We start from the raw sequence: 7,917 nt of genomic DNA on the forward strand, positions 1-7,917 counted from the left end.
TTGTCCTAGTTCTACCCTTTGTCTTCATCTTTTCTCAAATTCCCTTTTCTCTTTTCTTTTAAAGTCTTAGGAGAGGTTTCTTATTTGAATCAACTAGTGGAATGGAGATTTCTTTCTTATTTACTATAGTTCCCTTTTCTTCTTAATCTTTAAGACATAAAAGCATTTTGCTAGACTCTTCATTTCTTTCTTTCTTTTCTTTGACTAGAACCATTTTTAACAATTTCACACTTTCCATTCTTTCACTGGAGTTTACATTTTCTTAAACACATTCCCCTCCTAAAGACTATAACCTTTTCTTTCTCTTTTTCTCTTTTCTTTTATTTTTTCCAAAACAACCAAGTCCCAAACCCCACAATGAAACCTTCTAGTCCTATATAGCTTGAAAATTGCAAACTAGAACTACACAAGGCATTATTCTTGTCAGCTCAAACCTAACACTTTCTACCAAGCTCAATCCCAAAAACGCCTTACACACTCAAGAATAAACATGGCTTGAAAGAAAGGTTGGTTAAGGGTAGGGGAAACTGATTCTTAATGAGGAAATCAGCTACTTGGATCAACAAGAGTGGTAAAAAGGAGAAAGATGATCCAAATATGTATATGGTATCCATGAGTTTAAAGCAATGCACAAACTGATAATTGAAAGTCAATATTAGGTTCTTATAAATAGGAAATGGCATCAAATCACAACATGCTTCAATTTAGACCAAATGCAATGCATGAATTCAAGGCTTGGTTTCAATCTTATGTTTCTAACCACTCATCTAGCATCAAAGTACTATTAACTTGGACATTGATCCTAGTTTAGTGAATTTAAGCAAGCTAACAAGACAAAACTTATCATAGATCCCTAATGCAAATATGAAACAGTCCTACATGAAACATGCTAAACAAGATGCTAATATGCAATGCAAACTACATGAACACTTTTTTTGTTTTGTAAAGATTTTTGCAAAAAATTTCAAATTTTATGGTTTTTCTATGCCTTGGATGAAATACAAATACTAACACGATAATGCTAAAAATTTGAAGTAAGAAAACATAACACAAAATCAAATACTATCTCAAACCCTCCCCCAAACTTAAATTACACAGTCCCTTGTGTAAAAGAAATTTGTAAGAGGATTCAAACAAAACAAAACTAGAGATGCAATGGTATTTATAATGAAAAGGTGATGTTGGTACCTCATCGATTGTGGAAGAAGCTGTCCACATCCTCATTCATGCTTTCATATGTGTAGTGGGGGTCTTGTGGTTGACTTGGAGGTGGAGAAGGAGGCAACTCGACTATGACCATCGATTGGTACTCGGTCGAGTGCCCGGTCGAGTGGACTGGTCGAGTTGGTGGTGGTGGGAAAAATTGTTGACCTTGCTGCTGGTAGAATTGCTGCAAGAGGGCTGGATCCATGAAGTATTGGGGTGGGATGGGAGGGTAAGCTTGGCCATAGGAATAGCTTGGATACTCTGTTGGAGCTGGGGAACCATAAGGAGGTCTGGGTAGGTACTCGGCAGAGTGCATTGGAGGTGCTCGGTCGAGTGGGTGCTCGAGTGCCTTGGAAATTGTTGTTCTGGGCGACTTGAACCTCTCCTCCTCTGAATTGGCTCATGCATTGAAGCTCTTGCTGGTTCCACTGTTGTTTCAGCTCTAGATAATGCTCTTGTTGAGCTACTCCTCCTCGGAGGGCTAGATGGTGTTGGTGAAGAATTTCCACTCTTCAATTCAGCAATCTCCTTCTTTAAACCCTTGATGGACTTAGTCATCCTTCTCATCTTCTTTTTCAGCTTGTTAAAGTTCTTCCCATGCCACTTGTTCCACTTTGGTAGAAGTGTCAACCTCTTGCTAGTCTCTCTCACTCTTCTACTATCTCTTGGGCTTGGCTCATAATCTTCAAAATAGAATTGCTCTTCCCCATCAGCCATCTCCACATCTCCAGCTTCATCTACTCTTACTTGGACTGTCCCATCAAACAAGAACTCATCAGCTGGCCAAAAATCAATGTTTTGTCCTTCACTTATGGTGGTAAGTACCTTGTTGGGTAGAACAAGTTGAGTCTTCCCTAGTGTTGGGAGATCAAAGTTGAAGAGGTGCTTCCCATTGTGCATATCCTTGGCTAGAATGAGAGTGGAGGTGAGGTAGTTGGTGTCAATCAATCTTGGCTTGGCCTGCTCTCCTTTAAGTGGTACTTTTGCAGCTACAAGCATTGGAGTGATGATGCCTCCAATGGTTAGAACTCCAGTTGAACCCCTCTTGTATAACTTTCTCACCCAGCTTCTATAGTAGATCATTTGGTTAATGAGGAGCATAGCAAGATCAGTCTCCACACTACTCCCAAGGATAATGGTGCCATTTCTTGCTTGAAGGATGATGCCATTGAGTGCTGCATCAATCATCTTGAGTTCTCCCTCATTCACATTTCCAGTCTCCTTTCTAGCAAAGAAAGTGTTTACTAAGGCCTTGTAGAAGTACCTTAGGACTGGGCTCCTTATCTTTGAGATCTTGGACTTGGAGGATGAGTAGGTGATGTTATCTCCAATGGTTTCCCAAACAGAGAAAAGCTCTTCCCTTGGTATAGCCATACTTCTTTCACTACCAACTTCAAATCCAAAGATATTGGCTATCTTCTTGAATGAAAGCTCATATCTCTTCCCCTTGATGGTGAAATCACAACAACAAGCTCCCAACTCTTTATCCACCCTTGAGTAGAAGTGAAACTTGATGGTGGCTAAGAACTCACAGCTTTCTTCTCTATACCCTCCATGCACAATCCCATGAACTTGCTTAGGTTGCACTTCTCAAAAATAAATTCCACATCTTCAGCAATTCCCAGCTTCTCCATGGTCTCCTTGTGTGGATATCATGTTCCTTGAAATCTCATCCTCATAAAAGCTTCATAGAGCTGCCTTGGGGTTAGATCACCAGACCAGATTCTTCTTCTTCTTCTTCTTCTTCTTCTTCTTCTTCTTCTTCTTCTTCTTCTTCTTCTTCTTCTTCTTCTTCTTCTTCTTCTTCTTCTTCTTCTTCTTCTTCTTCTTCTTCTTCTTCTTCTTCTTCTTCTTCTTCTTCTTCTTCTTCTTCTTCTTCTTCTTCTTCTTCTTCTTCTTCTTCTTCTTCTTCTTCTTCTTCTTCTTCTTCTTCTTCTTCTTCTTCTTCTTCTTCTTCTTCTTCTTCTTCTTCTTCTTCTTCTTCTTCTTCTTCTTCTTCTTCTTCTTCTTCTTCTTCTTCTTCTTCTTCTTCTTCTTCTTCTTCTTCTTCTTCTTCTTCTTCTTCTTCTTCTTCTTCTTCTTCTTCTTCTTCTTCTTCTTCTTCTTCTTCTTCTTCTTCTTCTTCTTCTTCTTCTTCTTCTTCCTTTGTTCCTCCTCATGTGTTCTTGAAGAGTGAACTCCATCTCTTCTTCACTTTCAGTTCGCTCAGGATCCTCCTCAACTGGCTGATGTCTCTTCTTCGGCACGCCACTCGACCTCCTACTCGGACCAGCACTCGGTCGTTTGCCTGCTCGAGTAGGTGGTCGAGTACTTCCACTAGTTTCTTTTCTTGATGCAAGCTGTGCATCACGTCGGTCCAAGGAGCGATCAATAGCTTGTTGAGAAGCTCTTGAAATCCTTGAAGACATTTTGAAAGAAAACCGAAAGGAATAGACTCAAAGCTCAAAGTTAATAGGTTAGTAACCCAAAAACCAAAAGAACTAAACTTGAGGAAAAAGATGAACTTGAGAGAGATTTTAAGCTAGATTTTGATTGTTTTAAGCAAATGAGAGAGTGTGAGAAGCATAGGATCGAGTTTAGCTGTTTATAAGGAAGCTAAGGGGAAAAAGAGACAAGGGCGGAGCGTCCATACCATTCAAATTTGAACTGGGAATCTTTGACTCAATTTTTACTACAACTCGACCCCACCACTCGACCCCATATGGTCGAGTGCTTGACCAAAATTTGAAATTTGAACTTCTTTCTCCCTCCACTCGATCGTTCAAGACAAAATTGAATCGATTGGACTTGAAATTTTATTCCACTCGACCGAGTACCTCTTGTGGACTGGTCGAGTGGCTTTGCGAATTCACTTTTACAAGTCCAATTCTTCTTAAACCCATCTACACTCTCATAAAATGTCCTGCCCAACACAAACATAAAAGAAAAGAAATCAAAACTACAAGGAAAATTAAACATATTTACAATTACCTTAGGGACTTCCTCCCTAGTGAGCTTGTTTAAAGTCACTAAGCTTGACTTTGATGCCTTTTCAGGCTTGGTTTAGAGACCAAGGAGGTGAAGAAATCCTCCTTGGCACCACTTGATCACTATAAAGCTGATCCTTGATCACTTCACCCTTAACACATGAACCTTGTTTCTTCTTAATCTTGAGCCTTGGTCTTGCCTTCTTCAAAGACCTCTTGTTGAGTTGCACTTGAAGATCCTTCACCAGATCAGTTAACTCTTGAACTGAACCCTTGAGCTTTTCCACTGATTCCTCATGAGAAGAGAGCTTAGCTTTTGGAGTTTCCACTTCACTTGAAACCTCATAACCTCTCTTGTCTTTAAAAACAAAAGGTTGACATCTAGTGGGAAAGTTGGTTGGCTTGTTGATGTCAAACTTCATGATCACATCCTCAGCTATGTTCAAAGTTATTAGCCCTTCCTTGACATCAATTACAGCTCCAACAGTGACTAGGAATGGCATTCGTAGAATGATAGGATCTTCTAGCTCCTTATCCATATCTATGATCACAAAATCAGTGGGAATTCTGGCCTTGCCCAACTTGACTGGAAAGTTTTCCAATTTTCCAACCACATCTCTATTGGAACCATTAGCTATACTATTGTAGAGGTTGCTAGACTTGAATTCAGTATGCCCAAGCTTCTGTGATATAGAGTAAGGAATCACACTTATAGATTCTCCCAAGTCACACAAGCATTTGTTGAAGTGAAGATAGCTGAAGGAGCAAGGCAGATTGAATGGACCAGGATCTTCAAGTTTTGTTGGGATGATAACTCCCTCAATCTCTTCAAGAGCCTTCTTGTCTTGATTATGAGCTTTCTTCCTAGACATCTCAAGTAGCATGCCTTGGTAGAGAGGATATGGGGTATACTGTTCCAAAGCAGGTCCTCTCTCTTATTCTTTTAATGCTATGACAACTTCTTCCTTCAAAGCCATCACTTCCTCTTTCTTCTCAATGACAACCTCTTGTTGTAAAGCCATCATTTCTCAATAATTTCTCTTAGTTCCTTCAGCTTTTGTGCCTTGAAACGTCCTGGGAATGGTAGAGGTGGTTTGTAAGAAGGAGGAATGTATATAGCAGGTTTAACAGCTACTGTGGTATTGACTCGATCGGTCACTCGATCATGTACTCGATTGTGTGTGTGGTCGAGTACTTGGTCGAGTACCTTGCCGGATTCAGTTTGCTGTGAGAAACCTTTACTCCGGGCTTCAATAAATATTGAATCCTCCCCAGCTTGAACTTCACTGTCCTCAGTGACAGCTTCCTCATACAGATGAATAGCCTTAGCAGTAAACTCCTTTGGGTTTTGAACAGCTTTTCCAAGAAGTTGATTAAGCTTTGGAGCTGAAGTAGAAGCAATGTTGCTCTCCATGTACTTCACTCTTGAGTTCAGACTTTCAAACTTGATGTTGAGATCATTATACTGAGAAGTCAGCTTTTGGTTCAGCTCAAAAAATTGCTTTGCCTCCTCAATCTTCCCATTTGCTTGCCCAATCAACATTTGTTGCATCATAGCTCTTAAATCTGGTTCTTGGCCTTGTGAGGCCTGAAACCCTGGAGGGGGACACAATTGAGGCTGGCACCCTTGATGTTGTTGTTTGGGTGCATAGTTGTTTTGTTGTTGAGGCTGTTGAGGTGGATATACTTGATCTTGAGGATTGGCTACATTGTTGCTTCTATAGGAGAGGTTGTTGTTCTTGAATCCTCCTCCTTGATTGTAACCCTTGAATCCTCCTTGGTTTTGCATGTAGCAGAGCTCAACAAACTCTCTCTCCTCATCTTGAACTTGAGAGTCTTCTTCACCAATGAAATGAATGGTCTTTTGTTGGCTGAGTAGAATTCTATCTAGCTTCTCATTGACTACTTTCAAGTCCTTCTTGTACTTCTCCTCTTGATCATTAGAGGCAAACCTGACTGTTCTGTCATAGTCTTCATTATAATTTGCATCTGATTGAGCTAGATTCTCTACCAGCTCCCAGCCTTCTTCTACATTTTTGTTGAGGAAGTTACCATTGGAGGCTGTATCAAGAAGCATCCTTATCTTAGGTAGAACCCCTCTATATAAAGTGCTGAGCAAAGACTCATTGCTGAATCCATGCTGAGGACATTGAGTTTGGAAGCCCTTGAATCTCTCCCATGCTTCACAAAATGTTTCATTGTTCCTTTGTGCAAAACATGAAATCTCATTCCTCAACCTTGCATTTCTTGCATTGGAGAAGAACTTAGCTAGAATGGCCTTCTTGCAAGCATTCCATGTAGTGATAGTTCCAGTTGGAAGTGTCTTCTCCCATAGATGAGCTTTGTCTCCAAGTGAGAAAGGAAACAGCCTAAGCTTGAAGTCCAGAAATTCTGTCAAACTCAACAAGGTGGTCTAAGGGATCTTCCATTAGAAAACCATGGAACTTATTTGCTTGAATCATAGAGATGAGACCACTCTTGATCTCATAGTTGTTGTTTGCAACTGCAGGAGGAACAATGCCAGCTCTTTGGTTATGTGTGTTTGGTGCATCTCCAGCACCAATGTGCCTTGGCCTTTGCTCTTGATTATTTTGTTGCTCCATTAGCAACTGATTCTCTTGTTCTTGGAGGATTCTTGTTCTCTGCTGTCTCAAATCTCTTGGTAGTCAGTTGATGTGATCAAGGTACCTCTGAAGATTCTGATTTCCCTTGGATCTTGTTTGCATTAACTGACTCGATCACTCACTCGAATAGGCACTCGGTCGAGCACATGCTCGAGTTGAAGGTTGAACTGACTGAGACGAGAAGACTAATTGAATCCGGGTAGTGACTCGATGAGGTACTCGATCACGCAGACGGTCTAGCGGTAGCTCGAGTTGTATGTCGAGTTGGTACCTGAGATTTAAAACAACCAAGCAGATGAAGAATCTTAATCAATAGTGATCAAAGGAACAATAGAACTTAATCTTAGACTTGTATAAATCCTAAATGTCAAAAACAAACACACAAATGGGCAACATCGCCAAATTGAAACTTGGTATTTATGGTTGTGTGAGATGAATGATGATTATATAGATATGATGATGAATGATGGAAACAAGGAGTTTCAATTACCTTTATGATGTTATAGCATAAAGGATGTCAAACCTAAATGAGTGTAATGCAAGCAATCAGGATATGAATACTTATCTAAGTTAAGCCAACTATGATGGATGTTTTTAACTAGCAACCTAATGATGATTATTAAATGCAGAATGTAAAGCTACTAAAACAAGATACTAAATGCAAAGTAAACAGAATGATCAAATCAGTAATGGAATGAAACAAGAACAAGAACTAAAGTAATGCAAGACAAGTAATGAAACAGGATCAAACAAAAACTAAATGAATGCAACAAAAATGAAACAGGATATGCAACAGGAAATGAAACAGGACAGATGTAGAACATATACAAGAACTCTGGAACAAGCTCGAGCAAGCACTTGATCGGATGCTCGATCGAGTGGGTGGTCGAGTTGAAGATCGAACAATAGAAACAGAGCAAACAATGAAAAGAGAGCAAGATGAAAGCAAATCAAACAGCAAGCAATTAACATGAATTAAACAGGGAAACCAATAGACAAAGAAAGGTCCTAAGGATGGATTCATGGGATGGACTCAAGCTATGGTTATCTAAAATTGGTCAACAAAACTCAATCAACAATGAGCTATCTCTAGACAATGATCTTCTAATACATATTAATCC

At 39.8% G+C, this 7,917-nt stretch overlaps 1 non-coding gene across 1 annotated transcript; it reads left to right on the forward strand.

Moving 5' to 3' along the window:
* The first annotated feature begins 6,304 nt into the window (after window positions 1-6,304).
* Window positions 6,305-6,411, forward strand: LOC147926926 (small nucleolar RNA R71). The gene has a single exon (XR_015583144.1). It is a non-coding gene; the product is annotated as a small nucleolar RNA R71 (small nucleolar RNA).
* Window positions 6,412-7,917: the final 1,506 nt, after the last annotated feature.

Source organism: Camelina sativa, chromosome 15 (genome assembly GCF_030686135.1).
Source record: "Camelina sativa cultivar CO46 ecotype springtype chromosome 15, ASM3068613v1".
NCBI classification, from domain to species: Eukaryota; Viridiplantae; Streptophyta; class Magnoliopsida; order Brassicales; family Brassicaceae; genus Camelina; species Camelina sativa.